This window comes from Hemitrygon akajei, chromosome 1 (genome assembly GCF_048418815.1).
Source record: "Hemitrygon akajei chromosome 1, sHemAka1.3, whole genome shotgun sequence".
NCBI lineage: Eukaryota > Metazoa > Chordata > Chondrichthyes > Myliobatiformes > Dasyatidae > Hemitrygon > Hemitrygon akajei.
Window position 1 is genome coordinate 52,738,896 of NC_133124.1, and position 13,449 is coordinate 52,752,344.

At 60.8% G+C, this 13,449-nt stretch overlaps 1 protein-coding gene across 1 annotated transcript in view; it reads left to right on the forward strand.

Annotated features, from left to right (window-relative positions):
* Positions 1-13,449, forward strand: part of kcnq3 (potassium voltage-gated channel, KQT-like subfamily, member 3) — a 438,332-nt gene that overhangs the window by 231,805 nt on the left and 193,078 nt on the right. The window lies entirely within an intron of this gene.

The following is a 13,449-nucleotide window of genomic DNA, read 5'->3' on the forward strand; positions in this document are numbered from 1 at the left end:
CCCTCCCACTACACACCGGGGAACTGACCCTCCACTACCCACTGGGGAAACTGTTTCTCCTACTACCCACCGGGGAACTGACCCCTCCAACTATCCAACAGTGGAACTGACCCTCCCACTACCACCGGGGACTGACCCTCACTCTACCCACCGGGGAACCCTCCCACTACCCACCGGGGAACTGTCCCTCCCACTACCCACCGGAGAACTGACCCTCCAACTACCCAACAGTGGAACTGACCCTCCCACGACCCACCAGGGAACTGACCCTCCCACTACCCACGGGGGAAACTGTCCCTCCCACTACCCATCGGGGAACTGACCCTCCCACTACCCACCGGGGAACTGACCCTCCCACTACCCACCAGGGGAACTGACCCTCCCACTACCACCATGGAGAACTGTCCCTCCCACTACCCACCGGAGAACCGACCCTCCCACTACCCACCGGGGAAACTCTTCTCCCACTTCCCACCGGAGAACTGACCCTCCAACTACCCAACAGTGGAACTGTCCCTCCCACTACCCACCGGGGCACTGACCCTCCCACTACCCACCGGGGAAACTGTTTCTCCACTTCCCACCGGAGAACTGACCCTCCAACTATCCAACAGTGGAACTGTCCCTCCCACTACCCACCGGGGCACTGACCCTCCCACTACCCACCGGGGAAACTGTTTCTCCCACTACCCACCGGGAAACTGACCCTCCCACTACCCACCAGAGGAAATGACCCTCCCACTACCCACCGGGGAACTGACCCTCCCACTACCCACCGGGGAAACTGTTTCTCCCACTACCCACCAGAGGAAACTGTTCCTCCACACTACCCACCGGGGAACTGTTTCTCCCACTATCCACCGGGGAAACTGTTTCTCCCACTATCCACCGGGGAAACTGTTTCTCCCACTACCCACCAGGGGAAACTGACACTCCCACTACCCACCGGGGAACCGACCCTCCCACTACCCACCGGAGAACTTACCCTCCAACTATCCACCGGGGAAACTGTTTCTCCCACTACCCACCGGAGAACTGACCCTCCAACTACCCAACAGTGGAACGGACCCTCCCACGACCCACCAGGGAACTGACCCTCCCACTACCCACCGGGGAAACTGACCCTCCCACTACCCACCGGGGAACTGACCCTCACTCTATCCACCGGGGAACCCTCCCACTACCCGCCGGGGAACCGACCCTCCCACTACCCACCGGGAAACTGACCCTCCCACTACCCACCAGGGGAAACTGTCACTCCCAGTACCCATCGGGGAACTGTCCCTCCCACTACCCACCGGGGAAACTGTCCCTCCCACTACCCACCGGGGAACTGACCCTCCCACTACCCACCGGGGAAACTGTCCCTCCCACTACCCACCGGGGAACTGACCCTCCCACTACCCACCATGGGAAACTGACCCTCCCACTACCCAACAGGGGAAACTGTCCCTCCCACTACCCATCGGGGGAACTGACCCTCCCACTACACACCAGGGGAAACTGTCCCTCCCACTACACACCAGTGGAACTGACCCTCCCACTACCCAACAGGGGAAACTGTACCTCCACTACCCACCAGTGGTACTCACCCTCCCACTACCCAACAGGGGAAACTGTCCCTCCCACTACCCACCGGGGAACTGACCCTCCCACTACCCACCGGGGAAACTGTTTCTCCCACTACCCACCAGGGGAAACAGACACTCCCACTACCCACCGGGGAACCGACAGTCCCACTACCCACCGGAGAACTTACCCTCCAACTATCCACCGGGGAAACTGTTTCTCCCACTACCCACCGGAGAACTGACCCTCCAACTACCCAACAGTGGAACTGACTCTCCCACTACCCAGCGGAGAACTTACCCTCCAACTACCCACCGGGGAAACTGTTTCTCCCATTACCCACCGGAGAACTGACCCTCCAACTACCCAACAGTGGAACTGACTCTCCCACTACCCAGCGGAGAACTTACCCTCCAACTACCCACCAGGGGAAACTGTCACTCCCACTACCCACCGGGAAACTGTCCCTCCCACTACCCATCGGGGAACTGTCCCTCCCACTACCCACCAGGGAACTGACCCTCCCACAACCCACCGGGGAACCGAACCTGACACTACCCACCAGGGGAACTGACCCTCCACTACCCACCATGGGAAACTGTCCCTCCCACTACCCATCGGGGAACTGACCCTCCCACTACCCACCGGGGAAACTGTCCCTCCCACTACCCACCAGGGAACTGACCCTCCCACAACCCACCGGGGAACCGAACCTGACACTACCCACCAGGGAACTGACCCTCCCACTACCCCACCATGGGAAACTGTCCCTCCCACTACCCATCGGGGAACTGACCCTCCCACTACCCAACAGGGGAAACTGTCCCTCCCACTACCCACCAGGGAACTGACCCTCCACTACCCACCAGGGCACTGACCCTCACACTACCCACCGGGGAAACTGTTTCTCCCACTACCCACCGGAGAACTGTCCCTCCCACTACACACCGGGGAACTGACCCTCCCACTACCCACTGGGGAAACTGTTTCTCCTAACTACCCACCGGGGAACTGACCCTCCAACTATCCAACAGTGGAACTGACCCTCCCACTACCCACCGGGGACTGACCCTCACTCTACCCACCGGGGAACCCTCCCACTACCCACCGGGGAACTGTCCCTCCACTACCCACCGGGGGAACTGACCCTCCCACTACCCACACAGGGGAACTGACCCTCCCACTACCCACCGGGGAACTGTCCCTCCCACTACCCACCGGGGGAACTGACCCTCCCACTACCCACCATGGGAAACTGACCCTCCCACTACCCAACAGGGGAAACTGTCCCTCCCACTACCCATCGGGGAACTGACCCTCCCACTACACACCAGGGGAAACTGTCCCCTCCCACTACACACCAGTGGAACTGACCCTCCCACTACCCAACAGGGGAAACTGTACCTCCCACTACCCACCAGTGGAACTCACCCTCCCACTACCCAACAGGGGAAACTGTCCCTCCCACTACCCACCGGGAACTGACCCTCCCACTACCCACCGGGGAAACTGTTTCTCCCACTACCCACCAGGGGAAATCAGACACACCCACTACCCACCGGGGAACCGACAGTCCCACTACCCACCGGAGAACTTACCCTCCAACTATCCACCGGGAAACTGTTTCTCCCACTACCCACCGGAGAACTGACCCTCCCAACTACCCAACAGTGGACTGACTCTCCCACTACCCAGCGGAGAACTTACCCTCCAACTACCCACCGGGGAAACTGTTTTCTCCCATTACCCACCGGAGAACTGACCCTCAACTACCCAACAGTGGAACTGACTCTCCCACTACCCAGCGGAGAACTTACCCTCCAACTACCCACCAGGGGAAACTGTCACTCCCACTACCCACCGGGGAAACTGTCCCTCCCACTACCCATCGGGGAACTGTCCCCTCCCACTACCCACCAGGGAACTGACCCTCCCACAACCCACCGGGGAACCGAACCTGACACTACCCACCAGGGGAACTGACCCTCCACACTACCCACCATGGGAAACTGTCCCTCCCACTACCATCGGGGAACTGACCCTCCCACTACCCACCGGGGAAACTGTCCCTCCCACTACCCACCAGGGAACTGACCCTCCCACAACCCACCGGGGGAACCGAACCTGACACTACCCACCAGGGGAACTGACCCTCCCACTACCCACCATGGGAAACTGTCCCCTCCCACTACCCATCGGGGAACTGACCCTCCCACTACCCAACAGGGGAAACTGTCCCTCCCACTACCCACCAGGGAACTGACCCTCCCACTACCCACCAGGGCACTGACCCTCCCACTACCCACCGGGGAAACTGTTTCTCCCACTACCCACCGGAGAACTGTCCCTCCACTACACACCGGGGAACTGACCCTCCACTACCCACTGGGGAAACTGTTTCTCCTACTACCCACCGGGGAACTGACCCTCCAACTATCCAACAGTGGAACTGACCCTCCCACTACCCACCGGGGAACTGACCCTCACTCTACCCACCGGGGAACCCTCCCACTACCACACGGGGAACTGTCCCTCCCACTACCCACCGGGGAAACTGACCCTCCCACTACCACCGGGGAACTGACCCTCACTCTATCCACCGGGGAACCCTCTCACTACCCGCCGGGGAACCGACCCTCCCACTACCCACCGGGAAACTGACCCTCCCACTACACACCAGGGGAAAACTGTCACTCCCAGTACCCATCGGGGAACTGTCTCTCCACTACCCACCGGGGAAACTGTCCCTCCCACTGCCCACCGGAAAACTGACCCTCCCACTACCCACCGGGGAACCGAACCTGCCACTACCCACCAGGGAACTGACCCTCCCACTACCCACCGGGGAAACTGTCCCTCCCACTACCCACTGGGGAACTGACCCTCCCACTACCCACCATGGGAAACTGACCCTCCCACTACCCAACAGGGGAAACTGTCCCTCCCACTACCCATCGGGGAAACTGACCCTCCCACTACACACCAGGGGAAACTGTCCCTCCCACTCACACCAGTGGAACTGACCCTCCCACTACCCAACAGGGGAAACTGTACCTCCCACTACCCATCAGTGGAACTCACCCTCCCACTACCCAACAGGGGAAACTGTCCATCCACTACCCACCGGGGAACTGACCCTCCCCACTACCCACCGGGGAAACTGTTTCTCCCCACTACCCACCAGGGAAACTGACACTCCCACTACCCACCGGGGGAACCGACCCTCCCACTACCCACCGGAGAACTTACCCTCCAACTATCCACCGGGGAAACTGTTTCTCCCACTACCCACCGGAGAACAGACCCACCAACTACCCAACAGTGGAACTGACCCTCCCACGAACCACCAGGGAACTGACCCTCCCACTACCCACGGGGGAAACTGTCCCTCCCACTACCCATCGGGGAACTGACCCTCCCACTACCCACCGGGGAACTGACCCTCCAACTACCCACCAGGGGAACTGACCCTCCCACTACCCACCAGGGGAAACTGTCCCTCCCACTACCCACCGGAGAACCGACCCTCCCACTACCCACCGGGGAAACTCTTTTCTCCCACTTCCCACCCGGAGAACTGACCCTCCAACTACCCAACAGTGGAACTGTCCCTCCCACTACCCACCGGGGCACTGACCCTCCCACTACCCACCGGGGAAACTGTTTCTCCCACTTCCCACTGGAGAACTGACCCTCCAACTACCCAACAGTGGAACTGTCCCTCCCACTACCACCGGGGCACTGACCCTCCCACTACCCACCGGGGAAACTGTTTCTCCCACTACCCACCGGGAAACTGACCCTCCCACTACCCACCAGAGGAAATGACCCTCCCACTACCCACCGGGGAACTGACCCTCCCACTACCCACCGGGGGAAACTGTTTCTCCCCACTACCCACCAGAGGAAACTGTTCCTCCCACTACCCACCGGGGAACTGTTTCTCCCACTATCCACCGGGGGAAACTGTTTCTCCCACTACCACCGGAGAACTGACCCTCCAACTACCCACCAGGGGAACTGACCCTCCCACTACCCACCAGGGAACTGACGCTCCCACTACCCACCGGGGAACTGTACCTCCCACTACCCACCGGGGAAACTGACCCTCACTCTACCCACCAGGGAACCCTCCCACTACCCACCGGGGAACCGACCCTCCCACTACCCACCGGGAAACTGACCCTCCCACTACCCACCAGGGGAAACTGTCACTCCCACTACCCACCGGGGAAACTGTCCCTCCCACTACCCATCGGGGAACTGTCCCACCCACAACCCACCGGGGAAACTGTCCCTCCCACTACCCACCGGGGAACCGAACCTGCCACTACCCACCAGGGGAACTGAACCTCCCACAACCCACCATGGGAAACTGTCCCTCCCACTACCCATCGGGGAATTGACCCTCCCACTACCCAACAGGGGAAACTGTCCCTCCCACTACCCAACAGGGGAAACTGTCCCTCCCACTAACCCATCGGGAACTGACCTCCCACTACACACCAGTGGAACTGACCCTCCCACTACCCAACAGGGGAAACTGTCCCTCCCACTACCCATCGGGGAACTGACCCTCCCACTACCCACCAGGGGAACTGACCCTCCCACTACCCACCGGGGAACAGACCCTCACACTACCCACCGGGGAAACTGTTTCTCCCACTACCCACCAGAGGAAACTGTTCCTCCCACTAGCCACTGGGGAACTGTTTCTCCCACTATCCACCGGGGAAACTGTTTCTCCCACTACCCACCGGAGAACTGACCCTCCAACTACCCACCAGGGGAACTGACCCTCCCACTACCCACCAGGGGAAACTGTCACTCCCAGTACCCATCGGGGAACTGTCCCTCCCACTACCCACCAGGGAACTGACCCTCCACAACCCACCGGGGAACCGAACCTGACCACTACCCACCAGGGGAACTGACCCTCCCACTACCCACCAGGGGAAACTGTCCCTCCCACTACCATCGGGGAACTGACCCCTCCCACTACCCACCGGGGAAACTGTCCCTCCCCACTACCCACCAGGGAACTGACCCTCCCACAACCCACCGGGGGAAACCGAACCTGACACTACCCACCAGGGGAACTGACCCTCCCACTACCCACCATGGGAAACTGTCCCTCCTACTACCCATCGGGGAACTGACCCTCCCACTACCCAACAGGGGAAACTGTCCCTCGCACTACCCACCAGGGAACTGACCCTCCCCACTACCCACCAGGGCACTGACCCTCCCACTACCCACCGGGGAAACTGTTTCTCCCACTACCCACCGGAGAACTGTCCCTCCCACTACACACCGGGGAACTGACCCTCCCACTACCCACTGGGGTAAACTGTTTCTCCTACTACCCACCGGGGAACTGACCCTCCAACTATCCAACAGTGGAACTGACCCTCCACTACCCACCGGGGAACTGACCCTCACTCTACCACCGGGGAACCCTCCCACTACCCACCGGGGAAACTGTCCCTCCCACTACCCACCGGAGAACTGACCCTCCAACTACCCAACAGTGGAACTGACCCTCCCACGACCCACCAGGGAACTGACCCTCCCACTACCCACGGGGGAAACTGTCCCTCCCACTACCCATCGGGGAACTGACCCTCCCACTACCCACCGGGGGAACTGACCCTCCCACTACCCACCAGGGGAACTGACCCTCCCATCTACCCACCAGGGGAAACTGTCCCTCCCACTACCCACCGGAGAACCGGACCCTCCCACTACCCTCCGGGGAAACTCTTTCTCCCACTTCCCACCGGAGAACTGACCCTCCAACTACCCAACAGTGGAACTGTCCCCTCCCACTACCCACCGGGGCACTGACCCTCCCACTACCCACCGGGGAAACTGTTTCTCCCACTTCCCACCGGAGAACTGACCCTCCAACTATCCAACAGTGGAACTGTCCCTCCCACTACCCACCGGGGCACTGACCCTCCCACTACCCACCGGGGAAACTGTTTCTCCCACTACCCACCGGGAAACTGACCCTCCCACTACCCACCAGAGGAAATGACCCTCCCACTACCCACCGGGGAACTGACCCTCCCACTACCCACCGGGGAAACTGTTTCTCCCACTACCCACAGAGGAAACTGTTCCTCCCACTACCCACCGGGGAACTGTTTCTCCCACTATCACCGGGAAACTGTTTCTCCCACTACCCACCGGAGAACTGACCCTCCAACTACCCACCAGGGGAACTGACCCTCCCACTACCCACCAGGGAACTGACGCTCCCACTACCCACCCGGGGAAATGTACCTCCCACTACCCACCGGGGAAACTGACCCTCACTCTACCCACCAGGGAACCCTCCCACTACCCACCGGGGAACCGACCCTCCCACTTACCCACCGGGAAACTGACCCTCCCACTACCCACCAGGGGGAAACTGTCACTCCCACTACCCACCGGGGAAACTGTCCCTCCCACTACCCATAGGGGAACTGTCCCACCCACAACCCACCGGGGAAACTGTCCCTCCCACTACCCACCGGGGAACCGAACCTGCCACTACCCACCAGGGGAACTGAACCTCCCACAACCCACCATGGGAAACTGTCCCTCCCACACCCATCGGGGAACTGACCCTTCCACTACCCAACAGGGGAAACTGTCCCTCCCACTACCCAACAGGGGAAACTGTCCCTCCCACTACCCATCGGGGAACTGACCCTCCCACTACACACCAGTGGAACTGACCCTCCCACTACCCAACAGGGGAAACTGTCCCTCCCACTACCCACCGGGGAACTGACCCTCACTCTACCCACCGGGGAACCCTCCCACTTACCCACCGGGGAACTGTCCCTCCCACTACCCACCGGAGAACTGACCCCTCCAACTACCCAACAGTGGAACTGACCCTCCCACGACCCACCAGGGAACTGACCCTCCCACTACCCACGGGGGAAACTGTCCCTCCCACTACCCACGGGGAACTGACCCTCCCACTACCCACACGGGGAACTGACCCTCCCACTACCCACCAGGGAAACTGTCCCTCCACTACCCACCGGAGAACCGACCCTCCCACTACCCACCGGGGAAACTCTTTCTCCCACTTCCCACCGGAGAACTGACCCTCCAACTACCAACAGTGGAACTGTCCCTCCCACTACCCACCGGGGCACTGACCCTCCCACTACCCACCGGGGAAACTGTTTCTCCCACTTCCCACCGGAGAACTGACCCTCCAACTATCCAACAGTGGAACTGTCCCTCCCACTACCCACCGGGGCACTGACCCTCCCACTACCCACCGGGGAAACTGTTTCTCCCACTACCCCACCGGGAACCTGACCCTCCCACTACCCACCAGAGGAAATGACCCTCCCACTACCCACCGGGGAACTGACCCTCCCACTACCCACCGGGGAAACTGTTTCTCCCACTACCCACCAGAGGAAACTGTTCCTCCCACTACCCACCGGGGAACTGTTTCTCCCACTATCCACCGGGGAAACTGTTTCTCCCACTATCCACCGGGGAAACTGTTTCTCCCACTACCCACCGGAGAACTGACCCTCCAACTACCCACCAGGGAACTGACCCTCCCACTACCCACCAGGGAACTGACGCTCCCACTACCCACCGGGGAAATGTACCTCCCACTACCCACCGGGAAACTGACCCTCACTCTACCCACCAGGGAACCCACCCACTACCCACCGGGGAACCGACCCTCCCACTACCCACGGGAAACTGACCCTCCCACTACCCACCAGGGGAAACTGTCACTCCCACTACCCACCGGGGAAACTGTCCCTCCCACTACCCATAGGGGAACTGTCCCACCCACAACCCACCGGGGAAACTGTCCCTCCCACTACCCACCGGGGAACCGAACCTGCCACTACCCACCAGGGGAACTGAACCTCCACAACCCACCATGGGAAACTGTCCCTCCCACTACCCATCGGGGAACTGACCCTCCCACTACCCAACAGGGGAAACTGTCCCTCCCACTACCCAACAGGGGAAACTGTCCCTCCCACTACCCATCGGGGAACTGACCCTCCCACTACACACCAGTGGAACTGACCCTCCCACTACCCAACAGGGGAAACTGTCCCTCCCACTACCCATCGGGGAACTGACCCTCCCACTACCCACCAGGGGAACTGACCCTCCCACTACCCACCGGGGAACAGACCCTCACACTACCCACCGGGGAAACTGTTTCTCCCACTACCCACCAGAGGAAACTGTTCCTCCCACTACCCACTGGGGAACTGTTTCTCCCACTATCACCACCGGGGAAACTGTTTCTCCTCTACCCACCGGAGAACTGACCCTCCAACTACCCACCAGGGGAACTAACCCTCCCACTACCCACCAGGGGAAACTGTCACTCCCAGTACCCATCGGGGAACTGTCCCTCCCACTACCCACCAGGGAACTGACCCTCCCACAACCCACCGGGGAACCGAACCTGACACTACCCACCAGGGGAACTGACCCTCCCACTACCCACCATGGGAAACTGTCCCTCCCACTACCCATCGGGGAACTGACCCTCCCACTACCCACCGGGAAACTGTCCCTCCCACTACCCACCAGGGAACTGACCCTCCCACAACCCACCGGGGAACCGAACCTGACACTACCCACCAGGGGAACTGACCCTCCCACTACCCACCATGGGAAACTGTCCCTCCCACTACCCATCGGGGAACTGACCCTCCCACTACCCAACAGGGGAAACTGTCCCTCCCACTACCCACCAGGGAACTGACCCTCCCACTACCCACCAGGGCACTGACCCTCCCACTACCCACCGGGGAAACTGTTTCTCCCACTACCCACCGGAGAACTGTCCCTCCCACTACACACCGGGGAACTGACCCTCCCACTACCCACTGGGGAAACTGTTTCTCCTACTACCCACCGGGGAACTGACCCTCCAACCATCCAACAGTGGAACTGACCCTCCCACTACCCACCGGGGAACTGACCCTCACTCTACCCACCGGGGAACCCTCCCACTACCCACCGGGGAACTGTCCCTCCCACTACCCACCGGGGAAACTGACCCTCCCACTACCCACCGGGGAACTGACCCTCACTCTATCCACCGGGGAACCCTCTCACTACCCGCCGGGGAACCGACCCACCCACTACCCACCGGGAACTGACCCTCCCACTACACAACAGGGGAAACTGTCACTCCCTGTACCCATCGGGGAACTGTCTCTCCCACTACCCACCGGGGAAACTGTCCCTCCCACTGCCCACCGGAAAACTGACCCTCCCACTACCCACCGGGGAACCGAACCTGCCACTACCCACCAGGGGAACTGACCCTCCCACTACCCACCGGGGAAACTGTCCCTCCCACTACCCACCGGGGAACTGACCCTCCCACTACCCACCATGGAAACTGACCCTCCCACTACCCAACAGGGAAAACTGTCCCTCCCACTACCCATCGGGGAACTGACCCTCCCACTACACACCAGGGGAAACTGTCCCTCCCACTACACACCAGTGGAACTGACCCTCCCACTACCCAACAGGGGAAACTGTACCTCCCACTACCCATCAGTGGAACTCACCCTCCCACTACCCAACAGGGGAAACTGTCCATCCCACTACCCACCGGGGAACTGACCCTCCCACTACCCACGCGGGGAAACTGTTTCTCCCACTACCCACCAGGGGAAACTGACACTCCCACTACCCACCGGGGAACCGACCCTCCCACTACCCACCGGAGAAACTTACCCTCCAACTATCCACCGGGGAAACTGTTTCTCCCACTACCCACCGGAGAACTGACCCTCCAACTACCCAACAGTGGAACGGACCCTCCCACGACCCACCAGGGAACTGACCCTCCCACTACCCACCGGGGAAACTGACCCTCCCACTACCCACCGGGGAACTGACCCTCACTCTATCCACCGGGGAACCCTCCCACTACCCGCCGGGGAACCGACCCTCCCACTACCCACCGGGAAACTGACCCTCCCACTACCCACCAGGGGAAACTGTCACTCCCAGTACCCATCGGGGAACTGTCCCTCCCACTACCCACCGGGGAAACTGTCCCTCCCACTACCCACCGGGGAACTGACCCTCCCACTACCCACCGGGGAAACTGTCCCTCCCACTACCCACCGGGGAACTGACCCTCCCACTACCCACCATGGGAAACTGACCCTCCCACTACCCAACAGGGGAAACTGTCCCTCCCACTACCCATCGGGGAACTGACCCTCCCACTACACACCAGGGGAAACTGTCCCTCCCACTACACACCAGTGGAACTGACCCTCCCACTACCCAACAGGGGAAACTGTACCTCCCACTACCCACCAGTGGTACTCACCCTCCACTACCCAACAGGGGAAACTGTCCCTCCCACTACCCACCGGGGAACTGACCCTCCCACTACCCACCGGGGAAACTGTTTCTCCCACTACCCACCAGGGGAAACAGACACTCCCACTACCCACCGGGGAACCGACAGTCCCACTACCACCGGAGAACTTACCCTCCAACTATCCACCGGGGAAAACTGTTTCTCCCACTACCCACGGAGAACTGACCCTCCAACTACCCAACAGTGGAACTGACTCTCCCACTACCCAGCGGAGAACTTACCCTCCAACTACCCACCGGGGAAACTGTTTCTCCCCATTACCCACCGGAGAACTGACCCTCCAACTACCCAACAGTGGAACTGACTCTCCACTACCCAGCGGAGAACTTACCCTCCAACTACCCACCAGGGGAAACTGTCACTCCCACTACCCACCGGGGAAACTGTCCCTCCACTACCCATCGGGGAACTGTCCCTCCCACTACCCACCAGGGAACTGACCCTCCCACAACCCACCGGGGAACCGAACCTGACACTACCCACCAGGGGAACTGACCCTCCCACTACCCACCATGGGAAACTGTCCCTCCCACTACCCATCGGGAACTGACCCTCCCACTACCCACCGGGGAAACTGTCCCTCCCACTACCCACCAGGGAACTGACCCTCCCACAACCCACCGGGGAACCGAACCTGACACACCTACCCAGGGGAACTGACCCTCCCACTACCCACCATGGGAAACTGTCCCTCCCACTACCCATCGGGGAACTGACCCTCCCACTACCCAACAGGGGAAACTGTCCCTCCCACTACCCACCAGGGAACTGACCCTCCCACTACCCACCAGGGCACTGACCCTCCCACTACCACCGGGGAAACTGTTTCTCCCACTACCCACCGGAGAACTGTCCCTCCCACTACACACCGGGGAACTGACCCTCCCACTACCCACTGGGGAAACTGTTTCTCCTACTACCCACCGGGGAACTGACCCTCCAACTATCCAACAGTGGAACTGACCCTCCCACTACCCACCGGGGAACTGACCCTCACTCTACCCACCGGGGAACCCTCCCACTACCCACCGGGGAACTGACCCTCCCACTACCCACCATGGGAAACTGACCCTCCCACTACCCAACAGGGGAAACTGTCCCTCCCACTACCCATCGGGGAACTGACCCTCCACTACACACCAGGGGAAACTGTCCCTCCCAACTACACACCAGTGGAACTGACCCTCCCACTACCCAACAGGGGAAACTGTACCTCCCACTACCCACAGTGGAACTCACCCTCCCACTACCCAACAGGGAAACTGTCCCTCCCACTACCCACCGGGAAACTGACCCTCCCACTACCCACCGGGGAAACTGTTTCTCCCACTACCCACCAGGGGAAACAGACACTCCCACTACCCACCGGGAACCGACAGTCCCACTACCCCACCGGAGAACTTACCCTCCAACTATCCACCGGGGAAACTGTTTCTCCCACTACCCACCGGAGAACTGACCCTCCA